Genomic DNA, 19664 nt, shown 5'->3' on the forward strand with positions numbered 1-19664 from the left:
CTAGATTCAACTCGATAACTTTGCCTCCCAATTGGAATAGAAGGATTTCCACTTTACTTCATATTTTATCAGTTGTCACACTCAGAAACTATGTAAGCTGATTAGAAACCCTTTCTTATTAACTTATATAAGACTAATATCCCTATACAAATATTGAACACAAGGAATATGGCGGTTGTAAAAAAAGCAAACAGAATGAACGATCGTCGCGCACCGATGACGTAAGAGGTGACGATGAAGCTAATACCAAAACCGACCTTCACCCCGAAATTGTTGGGCGTGCACAGAATGCCTGTTATTTTATTTTGAACTAGGTTTTGAACGCGGCTTCGCCCACGTGAAGTTTTCCGGGATAGAAAGTAACCTATAACCTTCCCAGAGCCTTAAATTATCTCCATACTAAATTTCATAAAATCCATTCAGTAGATTTTGAGAAAATCGATAACATACAGACATAGAGAAAAGGGGACTTTGTTTTATAATATTGCATGGATGTGGGATTTTGGAGTAATATAGCATAGTATACAGAGGGTTTGGGTTTGATTATCATATACAACTAACGGTCAAAATGACCCTTCTCATTCCCTATTCTCTAATCGATCGAGAAAATACGACTGCTGTGCTGTAGGTCTCAGGTTCGATCCGTGAGTCGGGCGAAGTAAATAAATATATTGGATTTTTCTACTCAGTATCAGCCCGGTCTGGAATTTAAAAGTGCACCTCTGCCTAGCCCTTTATTTATAAAAGGCGTGAGTGTCTGTGTAGAATAAAGGTTGTCTAACATGCTTGCCGACGACTTATTATGGTTACATAATTCATTCTGATCTATGGATATCGAAAGGGTTCGTTAGTTAGTTTTGGTTATTAATGTGGCAAATACTGCTTTTAATTTAAAGTTTCGGGCGGTGGTCTGCTTATTTTGACATGAAATGCAAAATTATATCGTAAGACAAAATTTACAGTGATATAAAAACTAACAAGCATCTTCGCACTAGTACCATGAAGACCCAAGTATGATCTTAGCCTAGTTACCTAGGGGTATACATTTCTAATTTTCATGAGAGTAGGAGACTTCTCATCAAGGGCGTCGCCGGGGGGGGGGGCGGCTACCCCCCTAGAGATTCTAAAAAGTTGCCAAATATAAAGCAACCAAAGTCGTAAGTCTTGCTCGGTGTAATTCACCAATTCCATTCCTAATATTCCGTATGCTCAATTACGCTCTGCTCTATGTTATTGTTAAAGCGGGAGAGGGGGAGTCGGGAGGAACGTGTGCTCTCGACTTTACCTACAATTCATACTTTTCTCATTCTGCATATCAAATTGCCCCCCCCCCCCCTCCTGGGGCCATCGGCTGGCGACGCTCTTGCGTCTCATCGACGATATTTAAAAAAAATATGACGATAACCCAATTTCACTTACTATCTCAAGCATGACTTGAACATGTAAACCTTAATCGAGCTGTTGAGGCTGCTGATTCAAAACGCATTAAATAGATATTAACTCGAGCAACAAGCGTCCATACGAAAACTACGAAAGCGTTACAATTTTGGCGCTGATCCAAAAAAGGTATGAAACTTGGGTGTTTAATTACGCATCAAGCACAATATACCTAGCTGGTAGACCGCTTGCAATTTCAAAGGCTATTCCCATGCCATATTAGAATCCAAACGGGCTGTATATTTTCATTTTGTTACATATTGCATGTCTTCATACTGTTTATTAACTTAGATCAATTTAAAACATATGTTTATATGAGAAGAGGAAATGTAATGTTCATTTTATGGTGGGGTGTTATCGTAAATATAAAATATTTGTTATTTCTGTGACGTAATGGTAGGATTTTCATTCTGAGGTGTCGAGTTGGATGCCAAGGTTGGGCAAAAGGGCTTTTTGTCTCAGTATCAGCCAGAAGTCAGAATTGCGCCCGCTGTAATTTGTGCCCGATATGGCGATAGGCTCGCCCCCTATTACATCATGGGACGGAACACATTTGGCGAAAAGTGGGTGCCATGGTTGCGCCTCTGCATACCCCTTCGGGGATAAAATGCGTGATGTTGTGTGTGTGTAGCAATACGCTCGCCTCCTATATCATCATGGGACAGAACACGGCGAAAAGTGGAGGAACCAGTTGCGCCTCTATACGGGGATGCAAAGCCTAAGTGTGTGTGTACTGCATATTAAAAAAAATAGTTCATTGTCAACTTCAAGAAAATCATTGAAGCTTGAAAGCTCATAATTTCTAACAGCTAAAAAAATCACTCAAAATAATTATATTGTAAGCTGATAGTGGTTTAATTGCGGTAGACTTGGAATATTCTCGCTATACGATGTTTATGGCTCTGCTCTCTCATGTTATTTCAATGGAATCATCAATAATGCGAATTTTTATCATGTTCAGTCCTTTATATCCAGATGCTAATATTATAACACTTGCATTCCCTCAATACCATTTCATCATAGGCAGTTTATGTACAAAGAGATATATCTAGAAGGTATACAGCGCTGTAATCTCAGCTGAACAATTTGATCAATCTTTGGTATCAGGCCAATATCTTGGAATGCTTTAATTAAAGATTCCGTCAAGAACTAAGAGCTAGGGATAAGTTATAAAGAGTTTGATCTTATTGTGAACTGGGTGCGCGAGTTTTTGCATGATATCTTCATTGAGTTCTAATAGTACAAAGGAAATATTTTTATAGTTTTTACATAAGCTGCTCTCTTGCTTGATGATAAACTTTTCTTGGATAGACTTAAAATGGCTAAGGGTATTGGGTTTTCCTATTCAGTATCAGCTTGGAGTCTGGAATTTGTACCAGATATGCCGATAGGATCGCCCCCATGGAACGGAATACAAATGGCAGAAGTGAGTGCCCTAGTTGCCAATGGGGAAGGGTAAATTTTTCAAAAGGTAACCCGTGGCAAAAAATTTCCTTAGTAACATATTGTGGCCAATTGATAGGAAACAAATATTAGTAAAAACGCGAATAAACCTAAAAGGGAAGCCGGTAGGAATCTGATTGTATGGATGCTTCGCCACTGCTAGTTGCACCTCTGTCTGCCTCTTCATAGACAGAGGACTGATGTGTATGTGTTAAAATGTCAGCAGGCTTGCCTACCAAAATATCGTACGACATAAGATTACCATACGAAATATAAATTACAAAATGGTTTTGTTAGGCGTCCACCAATTAGATAACATGTACCTACTGCTTTACGAACACAAGCTTATGTAAAACAGGCTTTGAAAACCCAAAATGAATGAACCAACTTAGAGTAAATTAATAATGAGTGGGTCAGGGTGTGGTAGGGCCGCGTCGATGTATTTTTAGATTAGCCCCGTCAAAGCCGAAACAAAACGTTGTGACCGCTATTATGCTACGTTTTTCTGTGGGCCGCTTAATCTGATTAAAGTTTTGCGTTTCGTTCTATTGTTTTCATATTACTCATGGGTGGAGTTGTTAAGCTTCGCAGAAATATATTCGTAGTAAGTTGGTATCTGGGTCACTTGATGGAATAAATTAATCATGAATATAGCCCAACTTAGAGAAACTATGAGTGTTGTACAGAGTTTTAAGGTAAAGAATCTGGAGTTTGAATGGTGCAATTTGGGATGCCAACAGTCTTATTGACTTGTTTAACTTTGTGTACATCACCTTAAATCATCCAGAATAAATGTAATAAAAGTGTTGGAGTGGTAGGCAGGCATTATATTTGGTATCTAGTCCGCAAACTATAACGAATATTTTTTACGCTAGTGATAGGATGCTTTTATCCGATAGCGACCACGTTACTTAAGAAGTAAAACCCGCCATAGTGGGTAACGTAAATGTGTCGTATTATTAATAACCTGTATAATATATCGGGTTTTAAAACGGGCCGGCATAATAGTGTCTACTGGTGACGACGAGGGATAATCATCTCTCGTCAGTCGACAATCTATATGGACTCTACTTTGCATACCATCAGGTGCAGTAAGGACATTTTGCCGTTTTTCATTTTTCATAAAAATGGCTAGCTGATACACTTCCCTAGGTAGCTTTGTTATCTCATACCTAGAATCTACGAGATTCTTTTTAAAATAACAACATGTAAAACACGTACGATACTATCTCGAGGGGAATCAGCGATGAAAACTTACAACGTTTCTATATTTGGATATTTTTGAAAGTTGATATCATGAATAAGAATTGTATTATAAGTCGGTCTTTCATGTTATATTTGGATTTTTTGGGATTTTTTATTCTAGGATCGCGTGTGTTAACAGTACTGTTAGTTTCTAAATTAACGAATTTGTATTATCTTGTTACATTTTCGGGAATCTTACTGATAAAAATTTCGCAAAGTTATGCTTAGTTAAAACAGAAATTTACTCAATCAGCTGTAAGTCAAAACCCGCCATCTTGCCTCTTAATAAGGTTCAAAGTAGGAAACCTGTGATGTTTTTGACAGCTATTTAAGCAACTCTTAATCACCTCTTAACGCTAAACCAAGTTTATAAGTAAGACTGTATATGTGTGACATTTGTTTAATCGGATATATCAGAGTGATATTTGATGGTCAGTGAGGGACGGTGGTCGGTAATCTTTGGGCAGTCGTAACAATTATGCCGGTCTACATTTTTTGTTTCAAAGAAAGGCGTAATCTTATTTTAAAACTTACCTTGACTATTGCGGCCCCTAAATATTTCGACGACTTTTACGACCAAAGTTTTTAGAACAAACACAAAGCAGATAGCCACAATATTCGTGGGGTGAAGTCACCAGTCAATAAAAAATAATCAATAGGAATAGTAGCATCTTCGTAACAACTATTATCGAGGTATAAAACTTGAAAATTCTTCACCTTGGCGGTACAAACTTGGGGGTTGGAGGGGGTTGTTTACAGGCCGTTGTCATGGCAACCGTGACACCAACCCCCTGATACAGGTGCGTGCAGCAAACCAACACTTTTCTGTTTCATGTAATGTGGCACATTTTATAATGTTGGATTTCTATGAAATTGTTGGTAATTGAAGGGAGTTGCAAATTGTATGGGACTAGGAAATTACGACTTTGTTCTACATTTTACGTGGTAATATCTGAGGGCAGATAGAAAATTACTGAATATAATTTCAATGATTGCTAAAGTATTACTTTTTTCAACATTTTACTAACAGAACTGAATACGGCTTGACTACATAAGTCGGTTGGCTTTACCGTGGTGTTATTGAAAAGTAAAAGTTTTCTTGTTGCTTATAGTCCGTCTAGCACAGCGATGGCGAACCAATAGCACACGACGAAATTATACAGGTACATAAATAACCCTTGAGAATGCCAAACAAAATATAGATGAGATCAAAAAAAAAACTTGGCCAGAAAAGAAGGGCCCGAATAGCGAAGGCCAGCCGTACATTTACAGGCATATTTATATTATTTCATAAATAATGTTAAACAAACTAGGTTTCAAAACCCTGGTCTATTGAAGCCCCTAAGGCCTTCCCTTCCTTTCTCCATTCCTTTTATTTATGATAAAGCATCCAAACAAGCTCTTGGAATATCGTATTTCCATTAGTAAAACATTTTTGATTATACTTTTGGTAGTATCAGAAGTTACTTCACAATCAATCTTAATATTAATAACAATGATAGCAGCCCTTAGTCGAAAGCAACCTGGTTCTACTCACGAGTCTACTTAGTCGAAATCGCCGACCAGTTTCGACCTATTAAGTCATCCTCAAGGGCGAGTGCTAAGAGGACGTCGTGTCGCGGAGGCCTCTCGATCACTGATCATAGTGATCGAAATTGGTCGCCGATTCCGACTAAGTAGGCACGGGAGTAAAATCGGGTTGCTTTCGACTAATTTAATATGTCTCGCGTAAGTTTCAATAATATTAATAGCAGTCTTGTTTTATACTGCCTCGGTGGCGTAGTTATATTGCATGACCGGTATAATAGCGCTCTGAGGTCCTGGGTTCGAATCCCGGGTCGGGCAAAGTGATATTTGGCTTTTTCTGCTCAGGATCAGCCCGGAGTCTGGAATTTGTGCCCGATATGGCGATAGGCTCGCCCCCCATCACATCATGGGACGGAACATACTTGGCGAAAAGTGGGTGCCCTAGTTGCGCCTCTGCATACCCCTTCGGGGATAAATGCGTGATGTTATGTATGTATGTATGTTGTTTTATACACTGCCGCACTGCTGGACTGTCATCCACTACAGAGTTTTTTTCTTATCGTAGATATATTTGCGTTACGTTCCGTTTTACCAGAAAACAATCCAATGATTGACGTGTTTAGAAATTGATGAAACAAAGTAACACGTTGCCTGTTTGCTTGCCCGCCATTTGCGTTGAATAAATGACAGATTGTAGTTTACAATTATGATTGGCTCCATTTGCTGTGAAAATATTTTATCAGAAATCTTTTTGTTGGAATTGTTTCATGTCGGTATTGTTGTATTACGTTTGATGGTGATATAACATTAAAGAAATTGTGACTTAATATTATATTGAGGTGTATAAAATGTAATAAATAATGATTAAATTAAAATTATTTTTTACTGTTTATTTGATTAACAATATTTGGAAACGATGATTGTGATTTACTTGATTTGCGTGCTTGGTACGACGACGCTCTGAGGTTACGGGATCAAATCCCGGGTAGTGCAAAATATTTTTTTTTTTATCCGTTGGTGGGTTTTTTAGTTTATCGCGTTCAAGAAGGCGAATAGATGCAGCGGAGGAGTATGTTACCTATATAATATTTTTTTATAACTTTTTAAGAGGAACAATTCCGTCGTACGTGATTGTTGCGTAACTTTAATCGTTTACGCAACACACACAACGGAAGCTCCCAAAACGAATAAATTTTCCCCGTTAATTGCGACATTTTTTTATTATAACGAGGCTCCTATTGGTCATAGCGTGATGTTATATAGCCAAGAGCCTTTCTCGATAAATGAGCTATCTAATAGTAAAATAATTATTCAAATCTAACCAGTATTTCCTCTGATTAGCGCGTTAAAACAAACAAACTCTTTAGCTTTATATATTAGTGTAGATTAAAATATTTTCATTTATAATAAAATACTTTATTTTTCACGTAGTTGCACTTATGATACGTCAAAAAAAAATTATAAGAATAATTATTATTATTTCTGAATAACACTCAAGACCACTTATATAGCTACGGATATTTTAAATTAAATTTAAATAGACACTGAGTTATTGAATACTTATCAACAACTAATACCACTCAGATCAATCAGATGATACTGGTATTCGAAGTCGATAAGCCCCGAGATAATAAAGTAGGCCAAACAATGAATTCAATGGCCACACAATTCAATGAAAAGATTTCAACACTAGCTACATAGATTATAGTCAATTCGACAAATGTATCTTGCATTGAATTTAGAATAAAAACTTCACTAACTAAAAAACAAAATCGGCTACCTAAAGCTTTACCTATAGCACTTCTACTAAAAAATTAAAATAAAATAAGTTTAACTATTACATAAAATACTGCATAAATTATATTGTATTTTCCGTGTTATTGTAACATTTTTCATTAACGCTGTGCTTATATTGATCATAGCACGATGTGATATAGCCTATAGCTTTCCTCTATAAATAGGTTATCAAACACTAAAATAATTTTCAAGTCAATCAAATAGTTCCTGAGATTTTCGCGATCAAGTAAACCTTTCCTTTACCTTTATATAATAGTATAGACTTGATAAAGAATAGGCAAAACAATATCAACATAACCCACGCCTTCCCCTGCATTTCATTCATCCCTACATTAATATCTCAACTTAATCCACCCTAATAATTCTGAAAACGGCCAAACGTCGTATCCCTTTGTAGCCATTTTACGTATCGCTACGTCGCACCGCAGAGGCTACGCGGTTCGCTCGAATGAGAATCTCTCAAAACGGCCACACAACGTATTCCGCACCCATTCTACGTCTCACTACGCGGCGTAGCAATGCATTCGCTAACGGGGAATTTACATGAGTCGTACTAGTGAGGATTCAAATTACCAGTGGCGAAGTCCATACAACCGGATACCTGCCGGCTTTCCTTTCGTAATTTATGTAATAATAATAATAACATCAGCCCTGTATTATATACTTACCCACTGCTAAGCACGGGCCTTCTCTACTACTGAGAGGGATTAGGCCTTAGTCCACCACGCTGGCCTAGTGCGGATTGGTAGACTTCACACACCTTCGAAGAGAACTTCTCAGATGTGCAGGTTTCCCCACGATGTTTTCCTTCACCGTTAAAGCGAACGATAAATTCACAAAGAATACACACATGATTTTAGAAAAGTCAGAGGTGTGTGCCACTGGGATTTGAACCTGCGGACATTCGTCTTGGCAGTCCGTTCCACACCCAACTAGGCTATCGTAATTTATGTAAAATCTAATTATTATTAAAAGATTTGTAGACCGCATTTATGCATATTATTAGTACTTATATGTTACGTCGGGTTCCCTTTTGAAAATTTCACTTTTCGCCACTGCATTACTATCTAATATAATAATATCAGCCTTATATTATTTATTGTCGCACTGCTGAGCACGGGCCTCTTTTACTACTGAGAGGGTTTAGACCTTAATCCACCACGCTGGCCTAGTACGGATTGATAGATTTTACAGATAGATAGTTTCAAAACTCTTTTAGAGAACTCAAGTATGCAGGTTTCCGCACGATGTTTGCATTCACCATTAAGGCAAGAAATTAGTCTCGGTTATCTGTTCTATTCCCAACTAGGCTATCGCTTCTACACTATCTACCACTATGAAATATGATGTATGAAATGAACACATTTCTAACAATCAAATCAACAAACACACGGCCCAATGGAAGACCAGCGCTGGGTTCACTGTTAGCATATAGCTGAGAGCCTTTTTTGTAACAAACATAGTTTTAAGTGTTTTTTGTTTGTTTGTTTTATACGTACGTACTTTGTGTTTGTTGCAAAAAAATAGCTTTCTTTCTATCCCCGTACGTAATATGTAAAACCCGCCATAGTGACCCAAGTGTGTCGCGTTCCGTGATCAACCTGTGTATATCCGTTTTCGAACAGGCCGGCATAATTGTGTTAGCTGGTGAGCGACAATAATTTCTCGTCAGTAGATAATCTACCTGGAAGCCACTCCATTTATCAGGTGGAGTGGAGTCACTTTGCCGTGGTCCGATGAAAAAATGCAAAATATCTGGGATCATTGCAACATTTGAAAGGTACGGCGAAGTGAAGGAAGTGTGCTTGCGACTTTATATTACCTCATTTGGCTTGTTCCATTGACCTCTGTTCCATTGTCCGCAGTAATATAGATACAGAGAATTTTTGAGCCCATTTTGCTGGCTATTACAAGGGTGTGTGTGTTTTACTTATGTTATAAATTTAAATAAAAAAATATATTGGTAAAAATTAGAAAGTATTTATGGTTCCTCTTTTACTTATTCGGGATTATTGGAAAATTTCACTGGCGAAGAATTAAAATTATGTGATTTATATAATTGAATTTGCACGTCAAATAACATAGAACCTTGTAATAGTGGGAGAACGACTAATGCCTTTGTACTATTCGGACGTATTTTAGTTAAATTCTAATTAAAATTGCAACTAACATTAAACGGGAGGTCATGTTGACCAGTAGACATTCTGCGGCTGCTGATGATGATGAATTAAAATCCGCATAACATCCATCAATGTAAATTCAACAAACGCATTCGATGTACGATTAATAATTCAATTAAACTTGAAGCAAAAGTTGTGTACTCTAGATGACGTGTGTCTAATTATAAAGCGTTTCGTCGAGTTGGATTTAGTTTGTAAAGTGGATGCGCCTGAATATTCAACACCATGTCAAAACTTTGATGTTCTAAATTGGGCTTTGAGGCGACGTGGATATATATGGATTTGACCCTATTTTGGATTATAATAATATCAGCCCTGTATTATTCTGTCCCACTGCTAGGCACGGGCTTCCTGTACTACTGAGAGGGATTAGGCCTTAGTCCACCACGCTGGCCTAGTGCGGATTGGTAGACTTCACGCAACCTCAAAATTCTCATGTATGCAAATTTCCTCACGATGCTTTCTTTCACCGTTAAAACAAGCGATAATTCACAAAGAATACACACATTTTAGAAAAGTCAGAGGTGAGTAGAACCTGCAGATATTCGCCTCGCCAGTCCATTCCACACCCAACTAGGCTATCGCCGTATTTTGGATTACAGTTTTAGAATTGACTTCCATGGCAGCGAGAGTTTATCGAAACAAATATGTCTGTGAAATCATGCAACACGCCATAGACCGTAAGTGTTCATAATACATAGCAGTGACGAGAGGTGAAATTTTTTCCGAAAAGGAATCTGACTCAACATGTAGGTACTAATATGCATAAATGCGGTCTGCAAATCGTTCTGATGATAATTAGATTCATAAAGGAAAGTCGGCAGGAATCAGGTTATTTGGACCCTCCGCCACTGATACAGAGCTTATATTATTAATATAGTAATATAGTACATGAATTCTAATAGAAATAATATCAAATTGTAAAAGGTGAATCTGGCATGTAATCACTTCGAGGTTAATGACGTCATTACGTTTCAAGGCGCTCGTTTGAGTGAGACAGCGATATATTCCGTAAAAACATTATTTAATTCATGCGAAGTATTAACGTTAATAAATTGCTTTTTCGCTAAAATATTGGGACTATAAATTCATATTTCATAACAGTTTACAAGCTCTATCGTTTACACAATGTTTTAAATCCAAAAATAATCGCCAATCTTCACACAATACGCTAGTAATTTTCGACGATTCGAGGGTCCTTGTAACTGTTCAACGCTATACTTATTCGAAACCCTTATAATGAGGGTAACAACCACAGAACAATTGGAGCGAGGTTTAGTAAAACTAATCGAAACGCTTCAATACTGAATGTTAAATTACTGTTCATTCTGGTGAGATTAATTGGAGTAGAGAATTACAGTTGTGCTAAGTATATTATAGCAAAGCGGCGATAGCCTAGTTGGTTGTGGAACGGACTGCCGAGACGAATGTCCGCAGGCTCAAATCCCAAGTGTGCACACCTCTGAATTGTCTAAAATATTATGTATGTATTTTTTGAGAATTATCGGTCGCTTTAACGGTGAAGGAAAACATCGTGAGGAAACTTGCATACCTGAGCAAATTTCTATTAGGAATTTTCGAGGGTGTGTGAAGTCTACCAACCCGCACTAGGTCAGCGTGGTGGATCAAGGCCTATTCCCTTTCAGTAGCAGAGGAGGCCCGTGCCCAACAGTGGGACAGTATATAGTACAGGGCTGATATTATTATATATCGACGGTTGAAAGAATAATTGATTTAAGGGTCATTTTTGTTTAATTATAACTAGGTTAGGAAAACATAGTAAAAGTGCGGATTTTAAGTATTTATGAAAGTGTCTCAAAAAAATGTCGTTTAAGTTAATTAGCCTTTCAACCGTCAATATGTACTTATTGTACTTTGTAATCGAAAATGTTGGTTGATAAATGAAATATAAAAGAGAGTTTGCCTTTTGTTGGTGGTTGAAGAAGAAAACAATAAGTGCTTCACGATATCATATATTGTAACAAGTTTATTTACATAGGACTCATTCGTTGAGGAGTATAAGAGCGACTGACTATACAATGCGCAACAGTAATTTAGCAGTGCCAAATAGGGAGTGCGTGCAAATGATATTGATTCCAATGATTCATACTATATGATGCAATATGTAGGACAAGAGTACAAAAAAGAGTTTAGTAATTGAAATTAAACTAATTTTTCGGATTCTATCGCGGTTTTTTGTTTTTTATTTTTCTTTGGCGAGGATTTGTGGCTTGTCTAGTCGCAGCCACAAATCCTCGCCAAAGAACACCGATTCCTGCCCAGGATGATTCGCGAGGCTATTGAAATTAAAAAACATCCTAATTTCAATAGGGAAGATGGTTGGAAGCTTGCACAAGCCTGGGATCCAGTTCTACATTTAATTAAATCGGAACCCAAAAGACCGGCTGCCAGACTTCAAGACACTGTGAGCTCATTCTGCGTAGATCGGACCACCAACAGCTAAAAATTTAAAAAAAGTTGTATAATTGTAAAATGTAGGTAGATATTGTAACTTTGACTTTGCGGATGAACAACACCTCAGTCCCCCCCGTGACCATGAAGGCTGCAAAGTCTTCGAAACGTCGGGAGAAAAATAAAAAACAAAAAACCGCGATAGAATCCGAAAAATTAGTTTAATTTCAATGTCTAACATTCGCGTAAATATAAGAAATCAGTTTAGTAATTATTGTATTTTGATCGTTCGGAGAATCCTTTTTTATACAACAGTTATTCCGATGAGGTATATGCTTGTTAACTATATCGACATACAACTATGCCTTTTACCCCGAAGAGGTAGGCAGAGAGGCAACTGGTGTAATTCACTTTCCGTAGTACGCATTCTGTCCCAGGTAGTGATAAGAGGCGAGCCTATCATAATAACGGACACAAACTCCAAACTCCGGTCTGAAACTGAGTTGAGAAAATCAATATAATTTTGCCCGACCCGCATCGAATCCGACCGACGCTACACTGCAGTCGTACCGTAACACAACTACGCCACCAAGGCAGACTTAAACTTTCTTAATCTTAAATTATTTATTGTTAAAAATAAACCTCATTAATATTAAAATCCATTTCTTAAAAACGAACGTAGACGGTCCTTTTAAACATGATCAAAGGTTTCTGAACGCACTCTCGAGTACGCTAGTGTGTACTTCATTATCTGGATTAAGATTTGGATGTATTAATTAATTCGATTAAACAGCTAACAACTAACAGCGACATCTGTTGGCAACGAGCTACATTTAGATCACCTTAGAAACAAAACCGCATTACTGCATGTATTATGGAATGCATAATTTTAGATTGTTTTATTTAACACCCGTCCTGTTTAACTGCGTAATAATAGCTGGATTGAAAATATTAAACATTGTTGGTAGATTATAAACATGTTAAAATAGATTCATTAGTGCGGTAATGCTTAGACGTTATTAGGGTGACGTTAACTAAATTGTTTTTAAAGTGTTCGAGTCACGGCATCTTTTTATATAGGGTCATTTTGACATTCGAGCAGCCTGTTACTGTCCACTGTTGAACTCTTGAACGTAGGCCTTCCTAAGCGAGCCCCAACCATTCCGGCCGTGAGCAGCCCGCATCATTTTGACATAGCGGTACTAAATGAAATCACATATTTTTCCTCTTTAAAAATAACACTTTACAATAAATTACTTGAACTATAGGTGTAAAATAAATAGTGTAAGTCTTGAACAAAATAAATCTTAATAAGTAACTTTAATTTTACGCGTTCTAATGCCATTACTACTAGGTACTCTAAGAGAATTCATCGCAGCAGCAATATCAAACATTGAGTCAGGAATTCACTCACGGATTCGCCATATTCTCATTAACTTATAAAATGAACAAACTATTTGAAAGTAAAACTGGAGTTTTGGTGAAAATATTCGTTATTCATGAATGATTTTGAGACATGGTTTCATTTATTAACGCAATATCAAAATGACGTTCTATAACTCTCATTTTAGTTGAACCAGGGAAACGTTGATCGGATCGGATTTTATGAAGAGTGCGTGTGTTAATGAGTTGCAGAGTTCACTTAGATCACCAAATTATCAAGGTAATTTACTGGTTAACTAAATCATAACATCCTATGGTGTTATTTTACATTTGTTTCTGTGAGACAGTGGTATCCTGGTCAAAGCTTCTCATGCTGTCGGCAAATATATATTGATACAAGTAGATACATTTGTCTCTTTCTGAAACCAAACCCACCACCACCAGATTTAAAGCTTCACTATTTGCACCACAGAGACTATCCAAAATACTAACTTTCACGTAAAATCTATTCAACACACACTCACGCCTTTTATCCCCAAAAGGGCAGGCAGAGACCCAACTGGTGCGCAAACATCGCCGTGTGTATTCCGTCCATTTAAAACCTAATATCACTTTGCCCGGGACCGAGCCTTAGAGCTCAGGACTGCAGTTGTACCTTATACAGCTACGCCACTGAGGCATTTAGCAAAATGTATTCAAATAGAGCAAATAAATGTCAAATACATTCGCATCAGATCAAACGGTGTATTAGGGTAACTTGAAACATGGAACTAACGCCTCGCAGCTATTCCTTTATATTCTTTTTTGCTTTGTGTGAACCATTTTATGGATTCGAGTTACTTGTATATATATATTTTAAATAGAGATACAACTTTCAATAAATGTCTACATCTATCTGTTGAAAATAAGTTAAGGATGCATATCAACTTTAAAAAGTAAGATTATTCTGATGGCAAATATGCTTGCATAGAATAGACTTTTTTAACAAACTTCTGTGAGATGAGTCAATAACTCATTTGAGGATTATTCTATACGTTTTTATAAAGTGACCCCACTGCACCTGATGGTAAGAGGGATCCAATAGAAAGTCAACTGACGAGAGTGAATTACCACCGCAGTCGACACAATTATGCTAACCTGTTGGAACTGGACATACACAGGCCAAATATAATCACAGCTACAAATTCACAAAATTGCTTGCCGACAAAAATATACATAATACCACCCTCGGGCCACCCCCATCTATATCCTCCGTCATACTTAATTTTTATTGCGTCTATATTCATGACGTCACGGGAATTTGCGTTAATCAGTGCAAATGTACGAAACATGCAAAGTTGTGCTCCTGTGTGCGGGTCAGCGGGTCCATGTTTATTCATGGGGTATGCATTATGTATTGTATTGGTGTGTAATTGCCTTGGGATTAAGCTGAGATTTTTATAGAGACGATTGGGGTCATGATGGTGATTTTACAAGTGAGTCATGAGATAAGCATTGCTGAGAAAATAACCCATAGTACAGCAGTGGCGACGGGTGAAATTTTCCTAAAGGGAATTCGACACAACATATAGGTACTAATATGCATTGCTGTCTGCAAATCGTTCTAATGATAATTAGATTCTACATAAATCCTACTTCAAGGGAAGCCGGCAGAAATTGAGTAATATGGACTGTTCGTAAATGGTGGCAGGTATGCTAATAAAGAGTAGCAGTTCATCTAGAGGTTTCGATTTTCAAAGTATAGGTCATCATAAGACATTTAATATTTTAAAATATCAGGGCTACCATTGTCTACAGCGCGGCAGTGGGGTCTTCTGGTTGGAAGTCGAATCACCGCTCGTCAAAGTAGTAGGCTAATATGTAATTTTAATATTGTACCTACGCAACGGGACTCTGGAATACCAAACTTTTAATGTATAAAGAGGATTTTTGGCTTTTTCAGAATTTTGCTAGTATTAATACCTAGTAGTAGCTTTTCGCAGATTTTAGTTTTAGTTTGTCAAGAACAGATCGCAGTTTTAGTTTTAGTTCTTCAAGAACAGGTTACATTTCAAAGATTTTGACTGCCTCGGTGGCGTAATTGTGTTACGGTGGGACTGCAGTGTTGAGCTCTCAGGTTCGATCCTCGAGTCGGGCAGTGATATTAGTTTTTTTTGGGGGCAATGATTTAGGTTTTTAAATCAAAGGACCGAATACATTCAGCGGAAATAGGGTGCATAAATTGCAGCCTACCCATTTGGAGATTAAAGGCATGAGTGTGTATTTACATTTTTTTTTACTTATAGGTACTTCACGCTTAACACTTTTATTGATACAGGTACCATTTTCGTCATCTCAGCGTATACAATCTAATCAACAAACTCCAACTATACGCCAACATTACGAAGTTTCTCGATCGCAGTGTAATCAAGGAGTGAATCAAAGCGCTCGCGTAACGCTAATTTCATTATACGGATACGTGAGCGTGGTTTATGAGCTCGTATGCCGTGGTTTCATTTTGAGGGTAGGCCCGATTCGTGTTGGCACAAACGCGTCACTTTATAGTGAACTCTATGTCTATTAATGTAAGGTATTATTTATGCTGGCAACTATGAATAGGATTGTCGGGCGAGCATTCGCGCGGGGCCCGAACCTCATTTTATTCCGGTATTGCTTCTTACCAAAGAGTTTTAAGATTATATACAGTAGACCTCTTTATAGCTGACATTGGGAAGGTTGTCATACAATTTTTTTGCGCTTATGTGATGGTTACTCAATCAACCATGAAATAGCAAAAAACCACATGCTTCATATTTTTTCCATATCATGATTTGCAAGTTTTTAATGCGCATATTAGGATATTTTCTGTAAATATATTGTTTTCTTATTAATATCTAAGGATGCTGTGACATTTTGTTACAATAATATTTAAAACAAGACAGTGACTATTAAAAATTGTTATTAACTTTTTGAGCACTAATTTGTTCCTGACTGTCGAGTCTATAACTAATTATACTGCTTAATGTTTGCTTCTTACCAATATATCGAATGCAATTGCGAAAATATCAGTTAATTCCAATAATCGTTGAGTTTATTGATTTATTCTTCAGATTGATCCGTAGATATTGATTTATTTATTGATTTAGGCCGTAGCTCGTTCCTTGAATCGTTTGAAAAATCTTGAATGTAATCTTTATATAATAAAATATGGCCGCCAAGGACGCATAAAGATATCAACACTTCAATTGTTTACATTAGGTTCGTGTATACAAATCTTCTTACAGCCCAATCGGTTGAAAATAAACATTCGTATCGCATCGTTTTTATATAATTGCGGAAAATTTTACGATCGTTTCGTTATTTATTCGCGTAATTTCGGTCGAACGGAATGTAATAAATGTGGTCGTTTTTAATTGAAAATTAGAAGAGAATATTTTTCGATACAAATTGATTGGTCTAGGAATGGTAATGAGAACTGTATTTAGAATGAGGGATTAGATTTGTAATCGTTTTATGAGATTAAAACTTGATGTTATTTATGATTGCTTCGGTTGCGTAGTTATATTGCGCTTGCAACAGTACCGCCGCTATGAAGTCTTGGTTTCGAATCCTGAATCGGGCCAAGTTACTTTGAGTTATTCTGCTCGTTGCTGGTTCAGCCTGGAGTCAGAAGTTAGTGCCCGGTAAATCAATAGAATGGTCCTCTATCACACCGTGGCATACACTTGGCAGAAAGTGTCTTTATGAAAGGTGTAATGTGTATCTGTTATATAATACAGTATAATATTATAATACAGTAGAGTGTAAGACGAGGTGTAAAACGGATAGAGGATTCAAAGAGGCTTCTCGAAATGATTCACTGAGATTCGTATAAGAGATATAGTCGTTACCGCCAGAATACAACATTAATTTTTGTAAACCATTAAGCCGAAACACCCAAATTAGATTTTGGTATAAAAAGATCACAATATAAAAATAATAATAATTGTGAAAACTCACGTGGAATTGATAGATCAAACGCACCGCTCGCGCCACCGCAAGGAACGAGCGGGACGTGTGCGGGGCCGCGGGGTGGGGAAGGGTGTGCTTGTAACGGCCGGCTGTAGTAGTAGGTCTCAGTTAGCGACCGACATGCGCCGGATTTTTATAAATATAAAAGGCATACAGCTTGATGAAATTTTAATAAAATGTATCATAATATATAAAAAATTTGTGCTATGGATTGTGCTACTGATTCTCAAAAAACTGATTTCGGGTTTGTAATATACAAAAAATAGTATCGTATACATAAATCATTTATTCGCTCAATACGCAAGTTCCAAATGATTTGCGTAGAACTAAGTAATATTTATAGATTCTACCCACAGGCACTCTTACTTACTTTCACATTAATAACTTTAGAAACTTTGAATGAGTTCGTAATTCCATTTAAAAGAACTAAAATATGAATCTACTTTCGTCTGACCTTTAGGAATGTTATTTCTTTTACATTAATGGCTCGGTGGCGTAATAGTATTGCGGTACGACTGGCGTGTTGAGTTCTCATGTTTGATTCTGGTCAGGTAACGTAATATGGTTTTTTGTACTCCGTTACAGCTCGGAGTACGGAATGGTGCCCTGAAAATACTATTAGATTTGCCCGAAATTATTAGTGATGTAGATGGCAAAATGTATGTGTGATATCACTTTTGCCTACCCCAGATAAAGAAAAAGACGTGATGCTACATAAGTTTACACATACTCACGCCTTTTATCCCCGAAAAGGTAGGCTAAGGCGCTACTGTTGCACCTATTTTCCGCCGTGTTTATCCCATGATGTGATAGGGACGAACCAAGTCGTGTACAAATTCAAGATTCCAGGCTGATACTGAGTAACAAAACCCATTATGCCCGACCCGGGAATCGAACCCGAGATCTCAGCATTGCAGTCGTACCGAGATACAACTTTGCTATGTATGTTTAAAATAAGAATTTTGTAGAACTAGGTGAAGTTGGTTCTTGTGGTTGCGAATGTTTTTGCTTATGATGTCTGTAGTCGTAACTAATACTCCAAAAGTACCATCAGGGTTTCTGTGATAAGCTGGTGTAGGCCGTATAATATAGTATTAGAGACTCTTATAGCGTGACCTTGGATTACACCCCTTCGTCTTTCCTGGGAAGACCAACGGTGGGTCGTAAGACTGGTGAAGCCTTTCCATAAGAATGTATGGTTAATAACCCGGTTCTTTCACAGGAATGTAACGTGGAAAAGGCAAGGAAAGAAGAAGGCATACACTACACTGAGCATAACGTTTTCGTTGTATTGTGTAAGGACAGAGGCGTGACGAAAGCATCATGATAATACTGTTTATTCATTTATTGACCAATAAACTCATACGAAATCTCCATGATTATAATGTTTATTCATTTATTGACCAATAAACTGCTACTAAATCATTTGGTGCTAAAGATCTATCACTAGGAAGACTAAACTGAGGCGTAAACCAGAAACTCAGTTTTCAAACTAACAATCAATAAATCGTACGAAGTATTATAGAATCCGTAAAATTTATAAACAACAGTAGACACTTAAGAGCGTATCTAAAATATAACAGGGAAGTGTTAAAATATATTACCAAACCCACGCATTGTCGTATTTTAAGATTCAACGCATCCATTATCTAGAAAATATATTTGAGTGATGTTTGTTAGTGGGATTTTAAGTGTGGAGTGAAGTCAGTGGTTATAATATATTTTGTGTCCTCGACTGAGTTTAAGAGGGTTGTCACAATGGCCGAAATTAACGCGCGATTTCTACAGTTGGTGCAACTGTGAATCAGTAGCGAAGAGTGAAATTTTTCAAAAGGTAAGACGAGGCATTTAGAAATTTCCTTAGTTAACATTTCGCACACCAATTTAACAAAAAACAAAAACTAAAACAAACGTAAATAAACTTAAACGGGAAGCCGGTAGGAATCAGTTTGTATGAACATTTCGTCACTGCTGTGACTATTATTAAAAGTGATATACATATAGGTATGTACTACATACTAGATTTGGAGTTCCGAACATTCACTTTGTTCAACTGAATTGAACTGCAATCCATTCAATCTGACTTTACTATGGTTAATATTGACAGCTTGTGTACGGAGTGGCGCTCATGATATAAAAACTCGAGTCTAAATGTGAACCTGGATTTGAATAAAAATATTAGTCGAATAAGTAAAATTATTCGTTGTTCAAGTGAATAAATAGGTAATAACAGTGAAGTTTTGCTTACCA

General features: G+C 37.1%; 1 protein-coding gene across 1 annotated transcript in view; it reads right to left on the reverse strand.

The window, feature by feature from the left end:
• LOC119188927 (potassium voltage-gated channel protein Shaw-like) overlaps nt 1-19664 on the reverse strand; it is a 63381-nt gene that overhangs the window by 16590 nt on the left and 27127 nt on the right. The window lies entirely within an intron of this gene.

The sequence above is a fragment of the Manduca sexta genome, chromosome 10 (assembly GCF_014839805.1).
Source record: "Manduca sexta isolate Smith_Timp_Sample1 chromosome 10, JHU_Msex_v1.0, whole genome shotgun sequence".
In the NCBI taxonomy this organism is placed as follows: domain Eukaryota; kingdom Metazoa; phylum Arthropoda; class Insecta; order Lepidoptera; family Sphingidae; genus Manduca; species Manduca sexta.